General features: G+C 42.2%; 1 protein-coding gene and 2 non-coding genes across 5 annotated transcripts in view; 2 read left to right on the forward strand and 1 right to left on the reverse strand.

Annotated features, from left to right (window-relative positions):
* LOC124798009 overlaps nt 1-26,560 on the forward strand; it is a 374,749-nt gene that overhangs the window by 260,453 nt on the left and 87,736 nt on the right. The window lies entirely within an intron of this gene.
* On the reverse strand, nt 14,023-14,097 carry Trnas-cga. Its single transcript has one exon. It is a non-coding gene; the product is annotated as a tRNA-Ser (tRNA).
* On the forward strand, nt 14,213-14,287 carry Trnas-cga. The gene has a single exon. It is a non-coding gene; the product is annotated as a tRNA-Ser (tRNA).

Genomic DNA, 26,560 nt, shown 5'->3' on the forward strand with positions numbered 1-26,560 from the left:
TCCTGGTTTCGCGTCCCACGATCGTCAGTGTCAATTTCCAGTTCTTGTAAGAGTCCCTGAAAAGCTTCAATGTCGTCTTTGCAACGTCCTGCCAAAATAATATGTCGTAAATGTTCATGAAATTTGATTAAGCATATGCGAATAAGTTCTGAGGAGCTGTATGGGTTTGACAGGTACTGATTCTTCTGCAACATGTCTTCAAAATATTTGACAAGACTGGAAAATTCAGATTTTCAAAGTGTTTCATAATTATGATGCTATATTTTACGCGATCTTGAGTAGCTTGAGACCAATATGCTGAGAGGAAGGCATGATAAAATTCTCCTTCACTGTGACAATCGTGAATGACCGATCGCATTCTTACAGTTGGTTCATTATCTAAGTAGCCACACATAAATTCCACTCTGTGCTCTAATAACCATTTGGGAGGAAAACACTGAGGGAATTCATGAAGCCATGCTTGTGGATGAATGTTGTTGCTGGAATTCTTAAATGTTTTGAATTTACGTGTAGTAATAAACAGCTTACAGTCAGTCATCGTGTCGGCGGGTCGCATACCGGTCATTGTTACGTCGTGTCGGCGGTTCCACCTCAAAATTCGGTGCACTATGGCAATTTTTTTCATAATTTCCGAAATCACCTGTGTTATTATTTTGTGGCTTTTCCGTATTTCTATGTGCCATCTAAAATATGTAATTCTTTTGTTACTTGTGCCAACTGAACTTGTACTTCCCAGATTTCTCTTTTGTGTTGCGTATTAATTTGATTTTGTTTAAATTTCTTAATTTGTTCATACTCTCCTGTGTCGGTGAAGGCTACGGGTCTTGTCATTCAGATCATCATCTACTTTTGTATTTAAGTTAATGAACTGATTTCATCAGTGTGTTTTTCTGAACGAAGTTTGTGTGTCCATTTGTGTTGAAAGCGTATCTACTGTGCCCTTTAAGTTTTCCTGAGTTTTTGGAAGTTGAGTAACCGAATCGGTAGATGCAGCTGAGTCAGTTTTAGTGTGCATGGTGTCGTGATTTTCATGAACAATAGTTTGCCGTTCTTTTATGGCTGCTTCGTGTTTCTGTAATGCATTTTCATGCCGCGAAAAAATAGGTTGAAAATGTAAAAACACAAATTTGTGACCGTCATTACAGACTTTTTGACATTTAGATTCTATGTTATGTAACTCAGTAGCTAAACCTTCGCGTGTTTGTTCAAGCATTGTGTCTAACTTTTGAAGCTTTTGTCCCATTTGTTTCTAATTTTGTTCAAGCGTTGTGTCTAACTTCCGAAGCCTTTGTCCAATTTTTTGCATTAATTGTGATAACAATGCACTGGTGTATGAAACATGTTCCTCAGTGCTATTCGGTAGTGCATTTGAACCGGAATTGTGAAAAGCAGAAAACGTATCTTGACTTGATTGAGAAAAAGGTGAGGACGCAAAACCTGAATCTACGGTATTTCCAACATTGTGTCCTGTCATTTCGAGTTCCTGGGGCGAGCCGTCGCCGACTGATCGATCGACAATACTGCCCTGTTCACTAGCTGTTTACCTGGCTACACGATTATTTATTGCCTGGTCCATTTCCCTATGCACAATTACCAAATTATTATGTGGAAAATTTTTTAACTTATTACACGTTGGCGCCAACACACTGCTTTCGTCTTCAGCGTCATTACTCAGTTTACTTTGGAGCCTAGTGTTACGTTTTTCACACGCCATAATTATCATGTATTTCACACGATAACAAGAAAAGCACAATTTGAAGAGCAAAAACAAGAAAACATGTTAGCATAGCACTGAAAATAATATCTAATTGCAAGCACAGCTGCGATTTTTTTGTGCAAATCTACATGCATGCCACAACTGTTTTACAGTATAACAATGAAAAACTAAAACTACAAAGAAGATTCTCTCTACAATAATTACAGTAATTACTCAAACTGCAAGAAAAAATCAGAAGATTCCAATGAGGTATCCTGGCATGGTCACCATATTAAAAGCACCCTTGGAAAAATTTATAAATGCCAGTGCTGGAAAACCTATAAGTTATTTGAGTTTTGTTCAGCTGTTTGAAAATCAAAGTAATCAAACAGTTTTCTCTTTACTTATTCTGATCATCACTAAACTGACACACAATAATTTTAGCACAACGCAATCTGACTTTCAATAATCCCTACAAAAGAATGGCCCTGACTAACAATAACCTGTACCTTTCATGAATCGCTTGCTTCACAAAAATCTTCGTTACTCGAACTACTGCAATACAGCGAGCGTCAATACTGCCAGCTAAATAAAAGATTCTAACTACTGAAGGCACTATCTTCTGAAAGGCATAGTTAGCAAATGAAAGATTTTGATGGAAAACAAACAATATATTTACCTTAATAGTGTTCAAAAGCCATAATATATATATATATATATTAATTCATGACAGCCTGTCTTGCAAATTTCCTTTTTCTGACGGACACACGTCCAGATCGTCCGCTATCAAAACTCTGCCATCTGTCTCCCCACATCCACCACACATCCAACTGCCCAACGCTACAGTGGTGAATATTCCAACAATGCCAACCAGCCACAGACTACACACAGCACAGTCGGTGATTTTCATACAGAGCCCTACGTGGTGTTACCAACATAAAAACCTGAACAGCCTACTTACAAATCGTATGTTGGTTTAACACAAGGTAGCGTAAGTCACGGCTTGCATATTATCCGGACTATAACCATCGAGTTTTTTATAGTGAGAGCACTTAGCGACTTGCAACAGACTTTCAACACTATTTCAAACATTTCCTAAGCTGCTTCTTGCTTATCTGCTGAACCTCAAAAATTTAACACATTCCCTCGTTTTTTAAGTAGTCAGAAGTTTGGAGCTGTTTGATACGTGAGAGGTCGACTCTTCAGAGAATCGTGTGGGTTTATTGGTGTGCACTATTAAAAGGAAAAAGAAAACGCATCGCGAATTGACATAAATGTTGAAAGCTTTTAAAATTCAGTCCTCTGGCTGTTTCAGTTGCAAGGGGAATAGCGGCTAATGGCGAATTAATAGCTGTGGGTGCGCAATCCATTACGCGCTAATCTACTCACACCGAGAATTAAGCTTATTTGCGGATTATTTAATAGGAAAGTAATAAAGTAAAGATGTCCCCAACCCGAAGGTTTGTTTCAATACCTCTGTGCTCCTGTTGCAGATAGTATGTTTTCTTTTCTTAGACATTTTTACACACTTAATCACAGTTTGACAGATCGTAAATTTTATGTTAAACTCCGAATCACGGTGCACCTTGGTATTACTCACCTATTCAGACCATTGCTAGCCATGAAAGAACCAGTTTGGAGTAGGAGACCTCGTACGAGCTACCGGCTATAGGTCCCCTTATCTTTTGTTGCCTGGCACTTACAGTTCAACCAGCCACCCATGCATTTCGGACAGAAGGCGTACTTCGAAAAAAGCTACTTTCTCTTACACTGTTCAGCTGTTCTTTTCTGCTGCTTCGTACTAAGCATCAATGTAACTCTGTTTTCAGTTACCACTATCGGCTTTCTATGAGTAAGCTACAAAACTGATTAATGTGAACATTACCGTTAACCGGAATCTACAACTTCCATGAAACCACGTATCTGCCCTGGCTGCCAGCTTCTAGGATATGATGAGGTTTACAGCCAATTCAAGGTTTCATTGACTACTAAATAAGAAAGATGCCTTATCAGTTTATTGCTGGTTTTCTGGTTCTTTTTTTTCCCCCCCGGGTGGAGAACAGGTTATCACGTGTCGGCGTGATTGCAGATGCAGCGTTATGCAATACATCCAGGCAAGGCAGTTGGCCTTGCCACAGTCGTGGGAGAAGTTATACGGAACATAAACTTCACGCTTTAACTGAGGTCTTTCGAAACCGGTTATGTGGTCTCTTAAAGATTCTGCAACAAGAGAAGCAATTTAACGCAATAGTAAAGTGGAGAGCAGGCGTGCTTGCTCGTTACTCAACTTTGTGTGTCTGCTACATATATCGTCTTCGTCAATGTTTTGTACCTATTCATCTAAAAGTTTTGCTCTTCGCTCGTTTTTTGAGTGACTGATTTGGGGGAGTGGACCAAATAGCGAGGTCATCGGATTAGCGAAGGATGGGGAAGGAAATCGGCCGTGCCCTTTCAAAGGAACGATCCCAAGACTTCTAGAGGTCCTGGAGATGTACTGTAGAAGGATGATGATGATGATGATGATGATGATGATGATGATGATGATGATGATGAGATGGAGAGACAAAGTAACAAATGAAAAGGTGCTTAGAAGAATACAGGGGACCAGATCTCTGTGGAGGCACAGCCAAACAAGAAGAGACAAACTTTGCAGGGCACATCCTAAAACACATCATCATCATTGGAACAATAGCAGAGGAGCTGCTGAGGGAAGGAATCAGCGGGGTCGACCAAGGATGTCATATATGCAACAGATCGTGAATGATGTTGGATGTAACACGTATGTGGAAATGAAGAGGAAGGCAGACAGGAGAGAGGAATGGCGCTCTGCTGCCGACCAATCTCAGGGTTGAACACTAAAAGAAAAAGAAGAATCCTGTCATTTGCGTGAAGCGATTTAGGGAAATGACGGAAAACCTAAATCAGGAAGACAGGACGCGGGTTTGAACCGTCATCTTCTGAAAGCGAGTCCAGTGTGCTAACCACTGCGCCACCTCGCTCGGCCTCGTTTTTCCAGTGTCGGATTAAATATTCCACTAGCCAACAGAATTTTACTTTTTTTCTGTAACTGAAAAAACAGCTAGTCTTTCCGTTTACGAGTTTACTGATAACGAAAATGTCAATGACAATCCAAGTTTACTTCTCGCTCTGAAGTTATCATAACTTTACGTTATTGCCTAAATAGGCTTACGAATTTATTTACCTTGGTGTTATCCCTCGGAGGAAGGTCACTGAAGGCGCGCAGCAGTTAGCAGTTTCCTGCTGGTAATTTCCTGATTAGGATCCAGCAGTAGTTGGCTAACATTGATGTACTCCACGTTCCCTGCTATCTCATTTCCATGTCCGAAATTTGCTGGTGGAAGCGTTCTCCGTGCTCAACAGTTACAGCGACACAGTTGTCAGGAAGAAATCCGAGTGGTAATATAGGAAATGTCAAAGTTACATGTTGCACCCCTGTCTGTAGTAGCATTGCAGGTGATTTGCCACAAGATCCTTATAGTTTCCTGCCCTCTTATTTCGTAGAAAGTTCGTTGACCCTTGAAGAAAGGCATCCCAAGCTGACTTCTCATGGAATGTCATGGTGATGCTGAAATGCACATCTTTGTACAGTTTGCGTATCTGGGGACCCAAGAAAATCCCTTCTTTTATTTTCACGTGATTAAGACGTGGAGATTTATCGCTCAGATTTCTCGCTCTTTGTACGTGTCCATAACGAAGTTTCTCATTAGGCCCAATTTTATATGAGGAACAGGGAGAGTTGTGTTCTTGGATTTGGCAAGAGCTTAGAGCATAACATTGTGGGATCCTGGTGCAAGTGATCGACGCTTAGGTCAATCTTTCTTTTTATAATGAAAGGTTTGGCACGGCTATCCCAGAGGTACACGAACCAACAGAATTTATTGTAGCTGTGTTGTAGCCCAAGTAACATGCCTATAACTTTCAGATAACCGGAAATCTGTCACTGAAAATTGTCATATTTCATTCGCAATAACATCTGTTTGAGTCTGTCATGCGTTTCTTCCATCGGAATCGATGGTAAAACGTTGCCATTACTCAGTAGCACACACTTGAGGTTTACTTTGAAGGAATCTATCAATAACTTCCACTGATCAATTTCATAGTCAGTGACCATATCTGCCTTTAGTCCCTGTAAGTCACTACAAATTAGCAAGTTCTTTTCACTTTCGAAAAATGGAAGGAATGGCACATGGCGGTTAAGAAATGCAGTTGCACTTACCATTTTGCCAAGACAGTTCAACTGTCGTAGTCCTGACGCTAATAGTTCAGCGTTACCTTTCGGCAATTCCAGATCTCTCACTAGATCATTGAGCTAGCAGTGTTATTTTGTGAATCTCTGTGCACTCATCGTTACACACAAAAAATCAGTATATTTCGAAGAACTGTGTTTTGACGGTGGTAGTGACAAGGGCGTTTTTTCACCCACATTTATTATAACACATCACTTGCACTTTCCCTTCTGTGATCAACATGTGTGTGTTTACAGAGTGTAGTGTTGCCAACTGTAGCAGTGTGTTTGTCTTTTGCTGTTGTTGTGTGTGTGGGGGGGGGGGAGGGGCAGAGAGAGAGAGAGAGAGAGAGAGAGAGAGAGAGAGAGAGAGAATTATTTACTCTGGTTAGGTTTCAGATTTCTGTTTATTGTTTTTGTGGCAAATATGATCAAGGAGGTGTTGCTTATATAGATTTGGTCTTTAATTACTTCCTTTTTCATTGCAAGGGCTCTTTGTATGTAGAAGTTTCCTTGCAATGATAGAAGCTTTTTGTTGTGATTGTTCACTCTATGATTTTTTTTGTCTTTTCCATGTTGGATGGTTCATGTCCATTTTTTATCAGGTGTTTGGCAAATGTAGAATGGCTATTTTCGTGCTTTCAGCTTTTTATATGTTCTTTACACCTAGGTTTGAAATTCCTACCTGTCTCTGCAGATGTACTGATTCACATTCTTGGCATTGTAACGTATACTCCTACTTCTTGGTATTTATCCGGTTTGTCTGTTGCTGTTTTTAAATGTGACTAGTGTGTGTGTCCTGCTCTGTAAGCAATTTGTAATCAGTTTTTCTTTAATGTGTAATCCTGTGTGTTGTTTTGTGTTTGTATGTTGAAGTGCACCGTTTCGTTCTGTTAGTCATGTGATGAGTGTTGTTGTTGGTTTCCGTGGGTGCTGTAGTATCTGTGGGGTTCTTTGGTGCTTTTGTTCTCTGCTTGTTTTCATTTTTCTTCAGTTTCGCTTTTATTTTATGGTTGAGTCTTCGTACTCTTTAAGCCGGCTTCGGTGGCCGAGCGGTTCTAGGCGCTTCAGTCTGGAACCGCGCGACTGCTACGGTCGCAGGTTCGAATCCTGCCTCGGGCATGGATGAGTGTGATGTCTTTAGGTTGGTTAGGTTTAAGTAGTTCGAAGTTCTAGGGGACTGATGACCTCAGATGTTGAGTTCCACAGTGCTCAGAGCTATTTTTTTTGTGCTCTATGGCTGTTGTAATCATTGTTTGTCGGTATGATTTGTATTGTTTGTAATTCTTTTTCATTGTTTTATTTGCTGGGTGGGATCTTACTTAGTTTGTGTAACATGTGTCGTGGGGCTGCATTTTGCATGTGATTGGATGAAGCGTGTATAATTCTATCTGTGGCTGCTGTCTTTCTCAAGATGTCAAATGTGTGTCTCTCTTTATTCTTATAACCAAAAAATGTACTAGCTTTTTTCCATAGTGTATTCAATATTTTTATGTATATCGTTTGTGTCTGTATGAAGTTTATGTATTTCATCTGTTGGTTCATCTGCCATACAGATTATCAGCCACATACCTGTTCCAGTAAACAATTCTGTATCCTTCTTTGTGGCGACTGTATCGAAAATTGTTTTTTCTATGTACTAGATGAATTTATTTGCCAGTGTTCCTGATATTGGGGATTCCATTAGAAGCCTATCCTTTTGTAGGGAAAATTCCTTTTCAAATTGGAAGTAATTTTGGATTGTTGTCGGTTTGAGGGTTTTGGGTATTTCATTAATATTGTCTACAGGCAGTTTGTTGTATGTTAGTAAGTTTTCTTCAATTAGTTTTATTGTGTTTACAGTGGGTATTGAGGTGTAAATGTTGTGTGTCGAAAGAAATGAGTGATGCTGTTTGTGGAATGTGTAAGTCTTTTATCTGCATTACGAGTTCTTTTGTGTTTTTCATTGTTCTGCTGTTCTTCCTCTCACAACGTTGCATTATGATTTTGTTCGTGTGTTTTGCTACATGGCATGATGATGTGTTCATGAAATTAATAAGAAGCCTCAACGAAATAAGGGGTTTGTGAATCTTGAGTTGACTTCTGAGTGTTGGTGCCTTCAGGTTCGTTTTTGTTTCTGTGGGTGTGTTCGATGTCTTGGAGATTTTTTCATGTATGTGCATGTATCTGAAAATGCGCAATTGGATCAGATTTCAGTTTTGTGATATTATTAGAGGAGACAAAGTCTGTGATTTTTTTTCTGTATATTGTTCTTTATTGAGCAGTACTGTGCTGTTCTGTTTATCAGCTCTCGTGACTATAATGTTGGTAGATTGCATTTTTATTTTTATTTCTTAGTGCTGTTGTTTTCTTTTTAGAGTTTTCTGTTTTGCTCTTTCTTTGACACAGTGATTGTTGTTTATATCTTTCATCACTAGTACACGTGTTGGTCAAGACTTTGCCGCGCTATGTTCTTCTTTCTCTTCGTCTACCAGGAAATTTTCTTTTTCTGCAATTAGATATTCTATGTAGTGGTTATCTATTTTTGTACTGATGTTGTGTTTGAGCCGTTTGTATAACAGCTGTTTTTCTTTCTCTGTTAATTCTTTATCTGAGAGGTTTATTAGTTTTTGGTGAAATTCTGGTGGTAAGTGTGTTGTACTTGATTGTGTTTTTCCTTCTGGTTATTTTTGTTAGTGAATGTTCTGATTTTTCGTTTGTGTTTGTTCTGTGTATATTGCAGAATCAACTATCTGGTGGCACAAAGAACGAAATCATTTGCAGAAAAGAACTGATTAAAAAATAAAATCAAATAGCTGTGATGAGTTCCGGTTTTTGTATTTTGTCGATCATCACTATTGAGTTGATAATAAATGCACGTAACTCAATGTGTGTATCATATAACATTGTGTTTGTTGGTATAAAGCTATTTGATTTCATTTTTTAATCATTTCTTTTCTGCAAATGATTTCGTTCTTTGTGCCACCAGTTGATTCTGACATTTACATTAACATAACTTGGGATTACATTGTTTATTTTGCGAGTCTGATTGAATCTGATGGATGGCCTTTTGGAGTCTGAGATAGATATTCTTGAAACAGTTGTATAACTTGACGGGAAATGCCTGTCATGGCTGTATTATCGTCATTTTTTCGTTTTCCGTCGTTCCTTAGTTGCTTAAAAATTTATGGAGGAGTGTTCCGTCTGTGCAACCAAATGAAAGGCACTTCGTTCTTTGCCATAAGCGTTTCGCTTCTTTTATTTATGAAGCATCTTCAGTGGCCTGTAATACATGCTACTTTTTATACATACAATAAGAGCATTATGTAGTAGTTACAATATGTTACTATGTTACATTTTTTCACGTTTTTCTCGTGCTTTTCAAGTTAGAAACTACTTTTGTGCTACAAATTACGTGATGTTAAATTATCGTTTTGTGTTACTTATGATTTCCAGTGTTGTTAGTCCATATGTGTGGCTCTGGAGACGTTAATTCAGTCCTCATGCTCCAACTGAGCTATTTCTATGTGTAAAAAGAAACATGTAATACAAGTCACCGAAGATACTTCATAAAAAAAGAAGCGAAACACGTATGGCAAAAAAGAAATTTCCATTTAGTTGCATAGATGGAATACACCTCCATGAATTTTGAAGCAAGACTGAAATATTAACCATTTAGCAATTCAACAAGTGTTTGCAGCCCTGTTTAATAGCGATACTCGGGCATGGTTGTTAAAACAGGCGTATTCATATGATTGTGTCGAAACACGACGTCCCATCACGTAAAGCGATTTACTGCAATGTGTTTAGAATGACCATTAACCTCACTGCTGAAATCGTGTCCCAGATATCTTCAGTGACGAGCTGACAAATTTCTGCTCTTTGTTTATCGTATCAGTTTGAGTCATGCTAGTTTGCTGCGAACTTGCAAAGTCCTTGGTGTTTCGCAGCAGCAAATATGAACAAGTAATCGTAGCTCTTAAAGTGAACGTTTTATTGCGCATGCCTCACTAGACTTTGTTTGCTTCTTCGAATGATCATTCCTGTCATATTTCTGAATATTGACCATTCCTTCTGAGACATCCTACAGATCCTGCCACATTAAGGGTCGGATTATACAAACCGTTCTATACAGCTGATAAAAAAAGGCTTCTTCCTACAGAACAACAGGTTCCAGTTGGTAAGACGGCTATCTCTTTCATCTGCATCTGTCGTATGCGATTTATTTAACTTGTCTCGGACTGCATTGGTTGGTTATCAAAGGAAGCATTAACGGCGAAAAATCCTCATAACTCAGACACCACCACCCCCCACCCCCCCCCCCCCCACCCACCCCCACCACCACCACCTACACCACTGCTTTATGACGTACCGACATTCCCCTAAATTAGCAAGTTTCCGTGCCGGAGCACAAACATCAATCTGCTCTCAATTGTTCTGTTCTCATACTGACAGTGGCTTCCGCTCTCGAGCAAACTAAACAGGGAAACGAAGACTGTTTTTAATTCATTCTCCTAATTTAACGATAACTCTCCACATTACTGAGTATACATGTAAAATAACAGAACAAAAAAAGTTTAATATTCACACTTATTTTACGCAAATCTCACGCTACGCTGATCTTCACAATGTGTTGACAAGCTGCAAACGCTAAAGGAATAACGCGAAAAGAGCTGGAGCGCGAAACGTGGAAGATCTAGTCGCTGAAACGGTAAAAATAAAAAAGGTGAGAGGCTTTTAGATACCTTTCAGTATTTTTCTTATCTAATAATAGACACACATCTGAAATAAATAACAAAATACGACAAGAGAAAACAGCAATATGACAACTAAATTCTGTTCTGTGGAGAGGCAGTCCAATATAACAGAAAGGGCAAAGCAAATAGTCTAGAAGTATTTTGATGGGAGTGCTGCTACATTGGGAATTCGGAGCTGAATAAGAGACAGGCTACTGGCAGTGCAACTGGACTTTCCAAGAATGTGGCTTTAGAGGATGGCCTACGGTGGCTAACAAGAAGATAATGTATGCAACAGGAACAAAACAGTTTCTGTAGCTCAGCAATCCAGAGACGAGAGAAGACATGTGACAGAAGGATATTTGGAACTGGTCTCCACAAGGAGGAAGAAGAAAGAGGACGTGCCTATGAGGCAATTTTGCCCAGAGACATTCAGTAAGGATGCTGGCTGAATGGAAACGGATGTGTGGTTAGAACCGAGAAACTGTGACAGCCGTAAACAACATGCTCTTTAATATGATCTGATGTCCCATAGTGAAATACTCGCCCCACTCACCCAACGCACAGTGAACAATAAAAACGATCTAATAATGAGCATATCTAATATAATTTTTGTAATTCTGTTAAACCTAACCCTTAATGATGGATCATTTACAGGGGCCTTAATCGGATGGCAAATGTCTATTCTGTTCCTATCATCATGTGGGTTAAAGGCCAGGCTGAAGAGTCAATGTAACGATGGACACCGGAATGTTAAACTGTCCATGCTAATGTTTGTCTAATTTCTACAGGTATCGCACAGTCTCTGTAGCAACTAAGAAGTTGGTTTTTTAACGCAAAAACTGTGCCGTTAGCTAAAAAGTGTTGGTTTAGTTTTTTAAAGTATAGGAAAGAGATCGTTTGTAATGGACATTAGAGACAGCCAGTCAAAAGAGCAAGAAGTGCTTGGGTAAGGAAGCATGGCCGGGTAGGCGTGGCCGGGGGGAGGGGGGGGGGGGGAAGGGGCGGGGAGGGGAGGGGAGAGTACTAGCGTTCGCTGTTGGGTAGGTGTGGCGCCCCGAGTGTCGATGGCAAGCGCAGCAATAAACGGGAGATTCAGTGCGTAAGCGGTAAGAAAGAAGAGGTCGCCAGTTCTACATGGGGAGACGGAAAAGCGAAGAGACAGCGTGAGGTAAAGCGCCGAAGGGAACTTAGTGTAAATTTACGGCAGGAAAGGGGCAGTTGGGTTCGGTAGAAGACTGGAGGACCCATAATTTTCTTTTAAAGTGCCTTGTTTCAGGGAGGTTTATGAGGTTGGCACTGAAACTTATAAGGGGAGGCCAGGACGTTCGGATCACGAATTTACTTGAGACTTTGTCCACTTTTAATAGTCCATTAGGACGACACGATGTGCCAGTAGTAAGGCGTACTACTTAGGAGATTTCGAACAAATCGCAAGAGAAGTTTTACGCGTCAGTGATGATTTTTTTCGACACTGGTCATATTATTTCGTACATATTAAATTTTAAAAGTAAAATGATGAAAAGACACTTGTTTTTGTCTGAACTAGTATTGAGTTCCCAATGTTATTTCGCTGTTTACTAATTTTTATCAGTAAACAAATATGCGACCATTCTTTCTACAGGCAAGTTATAAACTTTATCAAGCGCATTCGGACTCGTTCATATTTGTTGACACCGAATGAGAAGTCGATTCTCGTAAAGATACTATTAAAATACATTCAAGACTACAGCGCCAAGTTTCGGCACTGATATTTACGAAAAAGGTGGGCTACGCGTGGTTTTCATCCAAATTGTCGGAAGGAAGAGAGATTTTTCAAAATGCCAACGAGCTTTCTTTTCCCTTAGAAAATCCGCAAATTGATTGTGCATGTGGGAATATTACATTCAAAATGGTTCAAATGGCTCTGAGCACTATGGGACTCAACTTCTGAGGTCATCAGTCCCCTAGAACTTAGAACTACTTAAACCTAACTAACCTAAGGACATCACACACATCCATGCCCGAGGCAGGATTCGAACCTGCGACCGTAGCGGCCGCTCGGTTCCAGACTGTAGCGCCCAGAACCGCACGGCCGCTCCGGCCGGCAAAATTACATTCATTCGGTGTAGTAATGTTTTATGTTTTCAGTGTCTGTATGGAAAACATCACCCTGCAACTTGTAATGTCGAAACACAACCGACGATTAATCGTACACTACTCGCAAATTCTGGCATATTGTAACTTGTTGTGTTATTGAATAAAGTTATTTACATATTTATTTATCTATGTTGGACTTGGACTTTCCAAACCTGCTCATCTTCTTTGAAACCTGTGTCTTCAGATCGAAGTGTCCAGGTGCAAAACAGTCCTTGGAATGAAACTTTCTGGCAGATTAAAACCGTGTGCAGGACCGAGACTCGAACTCGGTAAGTCGCGGGTTTGAGTCTCGGTCCGACATATGGTTGTAAGCTACCAGGAAGTTTCATATCAGCACACACTCCGCTGCAGAGTGAAAATTTCATTCTGGAAACAGTCCTCGGTAACTCATCCGATTGAAGGTATAACGGATTTCGGAATCCACGACAGACAAATTTTCAGGAAAACTTTGTGCGCTTCGTTGGTTAGAAGCAGATAGCTATAAATATATTCGTTATAATAAAAATTAGCAAAAAACCAAATAACAGTGCAAATTCAATAAAAGTAATTCAAATACTTACGTCTTCTCATTATTTAACTTTCACATGTAATATGTATGAAATAACATGACCAGTGTTGAAAAAAAAAAAACCATAAGCAGGCTCGAGCCAGCGATGCACTGATTACGGAACTTGAACGCTAACAACATGGCCGCTGCCATCTCGTGCGCAGGACCGTAAAGCACCGGTTCTCTAGCAATTTTTTTTTTCGAAAGCGCTTAAGGATTACACCTCGGTACTTCCACATTATGTTCCCCTAATGGACTACGAAAAGCGAGAGTTTGAAGCGAAACCGTGATCGGAACGTCTTGGCCTCCCCTTGTAACGTCAGCCTTTCGCGTCAGTGTATGTGAAAGTACATAGTCAGGAACTACTGCAATGAGCTTCTCATTTAATTTATATTTGCGTTTCTTTTCCCCTTTATTTTCAGGCATGAGGTGCTGTCGCTTTATTCTCGTGCGCGCCCTAATGTTGTACGGCAATAGATAAATATGTGAACCCAAGAGATCAAGTTTACTCCATGCCATGTTAATCATAGAGTTCCTTTAATTGTATTTATTGCTGCCAGCATTCCGGAATTGAGATCTCTGCACTTCGCTGATTTTTATGAACCTATGCTCGATCTTCGAGAAATGAGAAGTCAGACAGCTGTATAATTCGTGAAACTTCCTGGCAGATTAAAACTGTTTGCTGGACCGAGACTCGAACTCGGGACCTTTGCCTTTCGCGGGCAAGTGCTCTACCAACTGAGCTACCCAAGCACGACTCACGCCCCGTCCTCGCAGCTTTACTTCTGCCAGGAGAGCTTCTGTAAAGTTTGGAAGGTAGGAGACGAGGTACTGGCGGAATTAAAGCTGTGACGACGGGGAGTGAGTCGTGCTTGGGTAGCTCAGTTGGTAGAGCACTTGCCCGCGAAAGGCAAAGGTCCCGAGTTCGATTCTCGGTCCGGCAAATAGTTTTAATCTGCCAGGAAGTTTCATATCAGCGCACACTCCGCTGCAGAGTGAAAATCTCATACTGTATAATTCGTATTTAGAAAATTAGTTTGGTCTCACAAGCAGGAACGTGTATAGTGAGGATGGTGACTCAGTTAATTTCAGCCAGCTCTAATACTTAACACAGCTGAACATAAAAAGTTTTTTGTAGGAGGATAAATACAGGGAAGGAACGTTGCTGCGTCTCCACTGTTCAAGCTAACAAGTTTAGCGCCGTGAAAAAAGCGCTCTCCCTTTTCTTTTGTTGGTCTACCGGCGAAGTCATTACTGCGCCGGCAGCTATGTGAACACCACAGAGCATAGAGCAAGTCGTGTGTCGAGCGCGCACCTATTTGCCGGAATCAGGTGCAAAGAGAATCAAATTAGCCGTTGCCTGGAGTGACGAGGTTTCCAGGAAGTGGTGGGCACCGACAGATGTCGCCGCGGCCACAGTTCCCGTGAAGTCGGCGCGCTCAGTCGTCTCAGACGAGTCACGCGTACGAGCAGACGTTTATCTTATTGGCGTCGCGGAAGGCGTAAATTGAGGGTGGACGCGTCGCCGCTTGGAGACGGTACCGGCCCAGCAACCGCCCCGAGTACTCGTCCGTCGCTGTTAGGGTCGCCCACGGTGACTCGAGGACAGGAACGCAGTCCGTAAAATGTGAGTTGACGCTCGTCTGCAAGCAGCTTTCTGTCACTTATTACTCGGCAGCTCTCCGCTGATGGTAAACCAGAGAATCAAAATATTTTCGTTTCCCAACAGCGCCACTTCTTCTCCACATGATCTCAAGGGGTTTCTTTGTTTTACTGTGCTTTTGCGTGCCTTTCCTGGTACCAAAGTTCACAATTAACCAGTTAGCCTTAGGTAGGAAATTTGTGTGCGCTGTCTAACAACAATGTAATCTTTGTTCTTTTTTCCTTACGAAATTTTAACTATGCGCCGTTTTACTAAAAGCCAGTGACAAACTTTTTATTTTTCCTTTTCTCAATTTTCTTTTAATAAACAGACGCGTGTTTTGTTTGTGCAAAGTTTACATTATATATTGTACGACTAAATACTTAGGGATTACAGTTACGAATAATTTGATCTGGAACGAACTCATATTTAATTTTATGGGGGAAGCAAACCAAAGACAGCGATTTATTTGCAGAGCTATTGGAAAATGCATCACGTCTACTAAGGATACTGCTTACACTACGTTTGCCTGCCCTTTTCTGGAGTATTGCTGTGCTGTGTGGGGTTCGCATCGGATAGGATTGACGGAGGACATCGAAAAAGTTCTGAGAAGGGCAGCTCCTTTTGTATTACCACGAAATAGGGGAAAGTGTGCCACGGATATGATACACGAACTGGGTTGGCAGTCATGGAAACAAAGGCAGTTTTCGCTGCGACAGGACCTTTTCACAAAACTCCAGTCGCTAACTGTCTGCTGATAGTGTGGAAATATTCTGTTGACTCCCACCTATACAGGCAGGAATGATCAGCATAATAAAATAAATCAGAGCACGCACGGAAAGGTTTAAGAGTTCGTTTCTCCCGCGCACCGTTCGAGAGTGGAACGGTAGGGAAGTAGCTTAAATATGGTTCGATGAACCCTATGCTAGGCACTTAATAGTGAATCACAGAGTAATTATGTAGGTGTACAGGTAGATGAGACAGCTTGCAATTAGGTCAGAAGTATCTATAGTCATCCTTTATAGAAGCCATTCATTCCGTGCTTTGGTTATTTCTTCATATGCTAAAGATGCTGCTTATTTCGTACACTTACCTGGTTCATTCCACCTATAGCACAGTCGTTGCTGACGGAAACTGGCAGTCTAAGGAACTAACAATTTTGTGATCGTAGACGGAAGTGAACAAAATTATTTTAAACTTTCTGGATCACTGTGCTATTCGCGAGCATGTCGCAGTTTGTGAAGATAATCTATGAAGTACCTGTCACGAAACTGAGAAATGTCTCTGGTTCGTATTTTGACCTTTCCATATTTGTTATAAACGCATACTGTATTTGAAATAGCCGGCCGGGGTGGCCGAGCGGTTCTAGGCGCTACAGTCTGGAACCGCGCGACCGCTACGGTCGCAGGTTCGAATCCTGCCTCGGGCATGGATGTGTGTGCTGCCCTTAGGATAGTTAGGTTTAAGTAGTTCTAAGTTCTAGGGGACTGATGACCTCAGAAGTTAAGTCCCATAGTGCTCAGAGCCATTTTTTTTGTATTTGAAATAATTTTCAGAAAGGCTTACGAATGATCGCACTGCCAGAATTTTTTGTTAATCTGTTAAGTTCGTGGCATTCTTCGCTTTGCTTTTTTAATTTCAGTTACCTCGATAACCTGGATATGAAATAACTCGGTTATTTCTCTAGTGGTAAAATATGTAGCGTGTTTGCTGCAAAAACTTGACCTTGCGTAATGGAATATAAACACTCTGTTTTGTGTATTTCAGTTTGTACGTAAATATTTGTCGTGTTCCTAAAAAATTCATTTTCCCTTATCTTCGCCTTAATTTTTTTCTCTCCATCAGTCGTTGTACAATGGTACCATGTAAACAATCAAATTCTTTATATACACAGTATATTCTCACGTTAAATTCGATTGGTAAGTAGCTGATTTGTGTTGTGCAGCATCAGATGTTAGGAATTGCCTTATAACCTGTTGCATGGAGCCGACTGCAGGCTTTCTCGTACTTTCTCACTACAGCATCTACATTGGACGAGAATTTTGCTTCACGCTAACAGCAAATGATGTTCAAAGGCCCTCGCTGAGAAGGCAGAAAGTAAATGCATATTTGCTAGTGCTGCGTTTTGCTCTCTCCTGGCAGCTCAAGAATGGTGCTCACAACGTTTGTAGAAGACACACGAACTTCCTGTGTCCGCTTCCTGTGTCCGCTTCCTTTGTCCGTCGTTTGTTACACAGCTGATAAAGGGAGGGACAGTAATCGCACCGTGACAACGCGATAATGGCCCCATACACCAATGCATACATCTAACTGCTATTGACTGTTACATACAGGAAAATAGTCTCCATTTACGGTGATGTGTAGTGTGTTCCAAAACTATTCTTTCAGATTAATATACGAAGTAGAGAACATCCACACAAATATGTTTAGTTATGGTACATATGGTCCCTAATGGTAGTTTTTGAGGCTATGGAAGATTTACACATAAGGTAGTTTAGCATGCTAATTACGGTAATGGCATTCATAGAAACCGCTCGAATGGGGGACCATGGGCCTGTATGCACGCAGTATATCGTCGGACCATCGATTGTTGTGTCCGATCGAAGATTCCTGGCATGTCCGCCATGATACCAGAAGCGACAGCAATTCTAGCAATGAGCTCTCCTCCTGTTTCCACAACTGTTTGACACACCAGCTACTTCATATTCTCCCAGAGGAAGGATTCCAAACAAGCGCGGTAAAGTGACCATGGTGGTCAGGCCACGGAGCCACCTCGGCCGATCCATCGATTATCGAAGGTGACTGCATCATGCTGGAAGTACGTTCTTTGCCTTAACATTCAGAGGTACATCTAAAATGTGCAACCAACGATCAGTTAGCGACACCGACACAACAGCTTACATCAGCATCACTAACAAAATACCCCCTAATCACTAACAAAATACCCCCTAATCACTAACAAAATACCCCCTAACATTAAAAGTTGACTTCAGATACCATATGTCCCTTATCGAATTTTCTTTTCGGTTCTCTACTTCCTGTATTAATTTGAACGAACAGTTTCGGAATACCCTGTGTATGAGAAAGAACTGGTGCAACAGTTTGCAAATAGAACCGAGATGTGCAGAATCTTTGAGAAACAAGTAATAAGCCAGGGCTGACTACAGATCATTCGGTCTTTTGTAGTATTTGTCAAAATCTTACAAAACGGGTTTAGAATGAATCGAAATGTCTATGGAACAACAGAGACAAGACTTAGTAGAGAAAAATGCTGCAGTTGTCCCATTACTCGACATTTCAATTATAAACCACTCCTAGTAACGTTTTCAGAATGTAATAAATGTGGCCGAGCTCTGCTTGAAATTTGTTGCATTAATAAACTCAGGACCAAGTGGTAACTAACCGTAGCTGACATGTAACATCTAACAGTAACCGGCGAGTATACTTACATGTTAATGGAGGATATGTGAAGCACCTTGTGATGCCAGAGAAAATCAAATGGTTCAAATGGCTCTGAGCACTATGGGACTTAACTTCTGAGGTCATCAGGTCATCAGTCCCCTAGAACTTAGAACTACTTAAACCTAACTAACCTAAGGACATCACACACATTCATGCCCGAGGCAGGATTCGATACTGCGACCGCAGCGGTCGCGCGGTTCCAGACTGTAGCGCCTAGAACCGCTCGGCCACCCGGCCGGCTGCCAGAGAAAATCCCACCACTTATTCTCACAAATAAAATTTCTTCATTCAATCTATCCCTGTGAATGTTAATGAGAAGCATAAATACCACAAGCAGGAACACATTTTTCCTCGTCATTAAAACATTTGGAATTAGTAAACTTGGTTCATTTTTTTGTGTAACTGCAAAACACTGAACAGTGATGCGATTAATTCTTGCCAAGTGTTTCGGATTTGTATGATACAGAATGTTCCTTTGCCCTTCTCGTATTCCAGCTCACGGGGATCTCACTGATGATAAACGAGAAGCAAAACCTCACTACACTGCTCACAACTGATAAGAAGTGGAAGGCCAATGAAATCAGAAAACACCGTAGGTGTTCAGCTTGCTTTCTGTAACTTGACAGACGCAATGTAAATATCTCATCTTGCGCGTGAATTGCAAATATTCGGACTCAGAAAGGAGCTGGCAAACATTTAAAAGGTCCATATAAATTATCGTTTTCCCTCCACCAGTCTCATATTAGAAACTTAAGTCCTCTGTTTCGCCAGAGCTACCAATAAAGCCTCGGACTGAAGGTCACTTACTTCCACTGCCCAGCGTATTGCGCAAGACGCCACATGCTTCCCAAGAACTCTGTTGCCCCAGAAGTCCTTGCCAGTAAATCGCCACTGTACACAGAAAGCAAGCAGGAAAGATTCACTTTTCCTTGCGGAAAATCGTTTGTTTTCAGGGAGGGTTTCTAATGTGTGTATTAATGTCTTTATATTTCCAATAAAAGATGATACTTTTTATTGGCGTGTGTAGAGGACCGATGTCACTGATCTGTTGAGGCTAGGATTCGTAAACTTCTATCTGCGTAGGATTCTGAGGTGCTACGTTCAGAACGTACACTCTAATTTAAAGAGCATCATAAATTCAGACAGTTACCGTAATAAGTCAATTTGTATAGATTCCCGCCAATTTGTGCACACAACTCCCTACTTCACTGCAAGTTCACTAGGAATCGACACAATTATTTCATTACATTTCATTGAACGCCTGTGTACAAAGAAGACAGTGATAAGGAACGAATTCTGGAACTGGAAATTGCCTCGCAGACATTCGCAACCGAGTTCCCATTGCCACAAATGGTTCAAATGCCTCTGAGCACTATGGGACTCAACATCTTAGGTCATAAGTCCCCTAGAGCTTAGAACTACTTAAACCTAACTATCCTAAGGACATCACACACACCCATGCCCGAGGCAGGATTCGAACCTGCGACCGTAGCAGTCCTGCGGTTCCGGACTGCAGCGCCAGAACCGCACGGCCACCGCGGCCGGCTCCATTGCCACACATCCAGCTTTCTTGGATACTGGGCTTATGAGAACTAAATTTTAAAACAGCCCAGCTTGCTCTCGTGAGTAGGAATGGATGATTTAAAGAAATACCTACGTTCTTCAGGTGGACTATTATTCTGATTTTACTGTATTGGAGATATGGAGTTTAATGTCTTTATTGGGATGGGCAACATAAGAGGCGATGTTTGTTGTCATGCGTTGACTCAGTGACGCTAAATAAAGACTTGCAGTGATATGCACTATTCCGTAGCTCATTTTCCACTAAACGTTCATTTTAGTACGACCTGTTGTCGGCTTATGAGATCCTTCTCTAGTACAATAGCATTGTAATCAACTACAAAGAAGTGACAGAAGTCACGGGGTACCTCGTAATATCGTGTCGGACACCCTTCTGTCCGGTGTAGTGCAGCCCCCGGTTCACGATGTACGCTCCCCGGTTACAGAGGTCCAGGATCACAACTTATTAATAATTGTAGTACAGAGTAATATCATCAGTGACAGTTACATTTTCAGCAAGTGCCCAAGTCCTTTCATCCATACATGTATTTTTTCATCATTACTAAATTTCCTACAGGAGCGAGTATATAATGTAAACGGCATATTACTATAAACATAACTAGGTCTACTCTGGGTCTTCGGGTCGATACAATGCCAGGTCTTGTAGGCGATGACATCTCGATCGGAGAGAGATTCCATTCTGGGTAGTGATGCATTTTCACAACGGACAATAGCCAGTGTAAACAAACGGCTACCAGAACTTCCCGTAGCGACGTCCAAGGTAAAGTTAACCCTGCATCCTCGAAAGAATATAGGTCCATTCAGTATAATAGCTTGTGCAGTTCCATTTCCGCCAAGTTAATTTTCCAGGCTGATAGTATGTTTATAGACAGGCATGCGGTGGCGGCGTTGACGATACGCACGTCGACGAGGCATAGTGTTTCAATGCTATTGCAGATAGACTCAACAAGTCACTGAAAGTCCCCTGCAGGAATATTCAGCCATGCTGGCTTTGCAGCCGCCAATAACTGTGAAAATGTTGCCGCTGAAGAGTTTCGTGCACAAACTGACTTCTCGGTTAAGTCCCATACATGTTCGATGAAATTCCCGTCGGGTGATCTCTGTGGCCAAAATAATTCCTCGAATTCTCGAGAACGTTTTTCAAACCAGTCGCCAACCGTTGCGACCCGGCAACATAGCACATTGTTGTTTGGGAACAGGAAGCCCATGAATGGCTGCAAATGATCGGTTCAGTGGCACCAGAGGACCTAGTTCATTCCATGTAAATACAGCCCACACCATTTTCGAGCCACCATCAGTCTGCACAGTGCCTTGTCAACAACCCAGGTCCATGGCTTTGTGGGGTCTGTGCCGCACTCGGAAACCTAGGATCAGCATTTACAAACTAAAATCAGGATTCACATGAACAGGCCACGGATTTCCAGTCATTTAGGATACAAACATATGGTCAAGAGCCCAGGTGAGGCGCCGCAGGCGATTTCGTGCTGCTAGCAAAGGCACTAGCGTCGCTCGTCTGCTTCCATAGCCCATTAACGCCAAATTTCGCCGCACTCTCCTAATGGACACGTTCGCCGTTCCAAATTGATTTCTGTGGTTATTTCAGGCAGTGTTGCTTGTTTATTAGCACCGACAAATCTATGCAAACACCGCTTCTCTCGATCGTTAAGCGAAGGCCGTCAGCTACTGCATTGTCCGTGGTGAAAAGTAACGCCTGAAATTTGGTATTCTCGAAACTCTTGACACTGTGAATGTCGGAATATAAATTTCGTAACGATATCCAAAATGGAATGCCCCATGCGTCTAGCTTCAGCTACCATTCCGAGTTCAAAGTCTGTTAATTCCCGTCGTGCGACCATAATCACGTCGTAAATTTTTTCACGTGAATCGCGTTAGTACAAATGACAGCTCCGCCAATGTGGTGACCTTTTATACCTTGCGCACGCGATATTACCATCTGTATGCGCGCATGTCGCTGTCCCATGATCTTTGTCACCTACGAATCTGAAAAAAGATACGGTAACATCCAGAGTTAATGTTGTCTTTGTCGGTTTATTAGTAATGTTTCTAGAACTATCACAATAACAGCATAGGCAATATAGACACTATGCTCAATTATGCTTTCACTGTAGACTGTTTCAGGTTCTGGGTTTGACCGCCGTTAAGCCCTTGGATTTCTGTCACCTCTTCCGAAAAAAATGCGGAGTTGCGTAGTTCGGAATTCGTATTAAACTGTAGGTAGCCCTGTAACTCGCTGGGTCAGTCAGTTCAAGGTCAGAGGAAGGCAAAGACGTATCATCTCTTACTAGGACCGTCCCTAGAACAGCACTGTGGCTCACAAAAAACCCTTCGTGTTGATGGCAGCTTAACTTTACTTAAACCTCAGAGTGGTTTACTGACTTCGTCGTGGTAGTGTTGTACTAATAAGTGGGGCAACCACCCGAAACCGGTCACACGAAAAAAATCTTTCCTCATTGACATTTAGTGCTGCGGTCCACCCCATCTTTGAGCGGTTGTTCAGGAATCGGGCCTGTGTGACCAGGGCATCCGGGATAGTTGCCACTGTCTCAAGGATCTGGATCAATCTGACTTCCGAACACAAAGTCAAGGGTGGAAAAAAACCTTCCGCCTTGGCGTCTTCGTAAGTCTTACTTGATTTAAAGCTGGACGCAGTACAAGAAAAAATGTACTTTAGCGTACGTTCCTAAAACTCTTAAAGCATACAGGGCGGTCCATTGATAGCGACCAGGCCAAATACCTCACGAAATAAGCATCAAACGAAAAAACTGCAAAGAACTAAATTCGTCTAGCTTGAAGGGGAAACCAGATGGCGCTATGGTTGGCCCGCTAGATGGCGCTGCCATAGGTCAACCGGATATCAACTGCGTTTTTTTAAATAGGAAGCCCCAATTTTTATTACGTATTCGTGTAGTACGTGAAGAAATATGAATGTCTTAGTTGGACCACTTTTTTCGCTTTGTGATAGATGGCGCTGTGATAGTCACAAACGTATAAGTACGTGGTATCACGTAACATTCCGCCAGTGCGGACAGTATTTGCTTCGTGATACATTGCCCGTGTTAAAATGGACCGATTCCCAATTGCGGAAAATGTCGATATCGTGTTGATGTATGGCTATTGTGATCAAAATGCCCAACGAGCGTGTGCTATGTATGTTGCTCGGTATCCAGGACGACATCATCAAAGTGTCCGGGCCCTTCGCCGTGTAGTTAGGTTATTTAAGGAAACAGGATGTGTTCAGCCACATGTGAAATGTCAGCCAAGACCTGCAACAAATGATGATGCCCAAGAAGGTGTTTTAGCTGCTGTCGCGGCTAATCCGCACATCAGTAACAGACAAATTGCGCGAGAATCGGGAATCTCAAAAACGTCGGTGCTGAGAATGCTACATCAACATCGATTGCATCCGTACCATGTTCCTATGCACCAGGAATTGCATGGCGACGACTTTGAACGTCGTGTACAGTTCTGCCACTGGGCACAAGAGAAATTACGGGACGATGGCAGATTTTTTTGCACGCATTCTATTTAGCGACGAAACGTCATTCACCACCAGCGGTAACGTAAACCGGCATAATGTGCGCTATTGGGCAACGGAAAATCCACGATGGCTGCGACAAGTGGAACATCAGCGACCTTGGCGGGTTAATGTATGGTGCGGCATTATGGGAGGAAGGACAATTGGCCCCCATTTTATCGATGGCAATCTAAATGGTGCAATGTATGCTGATTTCCTGCTTGGGTATCATCATTTGTTGCTGATCGTCGTTGACGTTTCACATGTTGCTGAACACTTCCTGTTTCCTTAAATCACGTAACTATCCGGCGAACGGTACGGACACTTGGATGATGTCGTCCAGGATACCGAGCAGCATACATAGCACACGCCCGTTGGGCAATTTGATCACAATAGTCATACATCAACACGATAGCGACCTTTTCCGCAATTGGTAAACGGTCCATTTTAACACGGGTAATGCATCACGAAGCAAATGCCTTCCGCACTGGCGGAATGTTACGCGATACCACGTACTTATACGTTTGTGACTATTACGGCGCCATCTGTCACAAAGCGAAAAAAGTGGTCCAACTAAAACATTCAAATTTCTTTACGTAATACACGAATATGTAATAAAAAAGGAGGTTCCTATTTAAAAATCGCAGTTGGTATCCGTTTGACCTATGGCAGCGCCATCTAGCGGGCCAACCATAGCGCCATATTGTTTCCCCCTTCAAGCCAGACAAGTTTCGTTCTTTGTAGTTTTTTCGTTTGACGCTTATTTCGTGAGATATTTGGCCCGGTCACGATCAGTGGACCGCCCAGTATACCGAAGTTCTATCGTTGTTTATACAGATGGATCCCGGCAAGCGAATACCCTTGGTTGTTCAGCTGTTTAGTCGGATACAGGTTTTAAAGTTCGCTTCCGTAACAGTTTACAAATTATGATGCAGAGTTGTATGGCTGCACTGGAGTGGATTCACAGGCGCGACAGTTCTCGGTTTCTGGTCTGTTTTGGCTCACTCAGTGCATTACCAGCGCCCATCAGATTTATTCGGTAGATCATTTGACTGAGCTCATCCATGAATCCTTGCAGCAGCTCCGACACAGTTGCAAGGAGAGCTTTCGTTGGGTACCTGACGCATCCGTGTGTGTTCAAATGGTAGCGGTCTCGCAGTTCCGGACTGCGGACTGCAGCGCCCAGAACCGCACGGCCACTTCGGCCGGCATCCGCGCGCGCGCGCGCGCGTGTGTGTGTGTGTGGTGTGTGTGTGTGTGTGTGTGTGTGTGTGCTGATATTAAACTTCCTGGCAGATTAAAACTGTTGTGCATGAAGGGATCCATACCCAACTGCGCTACCATCTGAGCTACTTGAGCATGACACACGATCTGTCCTCGCCGCTTTACTCCTGACAGTACCTCATGTCCTGCATTCCAAAGGTTACAAAAGTTCTCCTATGGCTAAGCCATGTCTCCGCAGTATCGTTTCCTCCAGGAATGCTAATCCCACAAGAGCTTCTGTGAAGTTTTGAAAATAGGAGATCAAGAACTGGTGGACTTAATGCTTTGAGGGTGGGTTGTGAGGCAGGCTTCGTTAACTCAGATGGTAGAGCAGTTACCGATGATAGGCAAAGGTCCTTGTTCAGAGTCTGTCCGGCACACAGTTTTCGTCTTCCAGGAAATTTCATCATTCCAAACTAGCTATTACAGTTCAGCTCACTGCCTGCAGCCAGCTCAGTATAGTTCCTGCAAGACTACATTCCGACTTCCCAGTCGCTATTTACGGAGTGGTAGTGGGACAACCAAGAGTGTCTGCATCATTACTAGGTTACAGTGGCGATGTTATAGACTGCCAAGACACAACAGAATCATTTACATCCTAAACCTATTACAACGAAATCAGAAGTGCCACTCATCGAACTAAAGCTAAGCACAATTTCGTAACATACTCTTAATAAGCGTTATTGATTATTTCTCACGATATTGCCACAATTCTGTTCTAGCGCCATCCTGCCAAGAATATGTTTTAATGTGATCATTAGTAAGCGTGCAGCCAGCCACGTTTAAAGAAATATAACATATGAACCACTTTTCTGCTACTGGATGTTCGGGCTGAGTTATTTGTAACATTCAGTTAAAACATTCTCAACAGACGGCATCTGCCTAATTAACGGCTCTAAAAATATTCTGTGCTATGTCGGTGCTAATATACAAGCAACACTGCGTGAAGTACCCGCAGAAGTCAAGGTGGGACGTACGAGGAACGTATGTTAGGAGAGTGCGGCGATATTTGGCGTTAATGGGTTATAACAGCAGATGACCGACCCAATGACTTTGCTAGCAGGACGACATCGCCTGCAGCGTCTCACCTGGGCTCATGACCATACGGTTGCACCGTAAACGACTGGAAATCACTGGCCTGTTCACATGAGTCCCAATTTTAGTTTGTAAGAGCTAATCGTACGTTTCGAGTGTGGCACAGATCCCACTAAGCCGTGGTCCTGGATTGTCAACAAGGCACTGTGCTGGCTTGAAAATAGTGTGGGCTGTGTTTACATGGAATGGACTTGGTCCTCCTGTCCAACTGAACCGATCATTAACTGGAAATGGTTATTGTTCGGCTTCTTCGAGACCATTTGCAGCTATTCACGGACGTTGTCTTCCCAAACAACGATGCCATGTCACTGGACACTTCGAGCGAACGACTTCGCCAACCAAATCGCCTGACATGAATCTCATCGAACATTTAAGCGACATAATCGAGAGCTCAGTTCGTGCACAAAATCCTGCACCGGCAGCGCTTTCACAATTACGGACGGCTATAGAGGCTGCATGGCTCAGTATTTCTGCAGGGAACTTATGACGACTTGTTGATGACGTCGAGTTGCTGCACTACGCTGAGCAAAAGCAGGTCAGACACGATATTGCAAGGTATCACATGACTTCTGTCGCCTCGGTATAGTCCCACGGTGGGTAACTGGTGCAATAAATACTACTTACATTTCCACCGGTAAA

The sequence above is a fragment of the Schistocerca piceifrons genome, chromosome 1 (assembly GCF_021461385.2).
Source record: "Schistocerca piceifrons isolate TAMUIC-IGC-003096 chromosome 1, iqSchPice1.1, whole genome shotgun sequence".
In the NCBI taxonomy this organism is placed as follows: Eukaryota; Metazoa; Arthropoda; class Insecta; order Orthoptera; family Acrididae; genus Schistocerca; species Schistocerca piceifrons.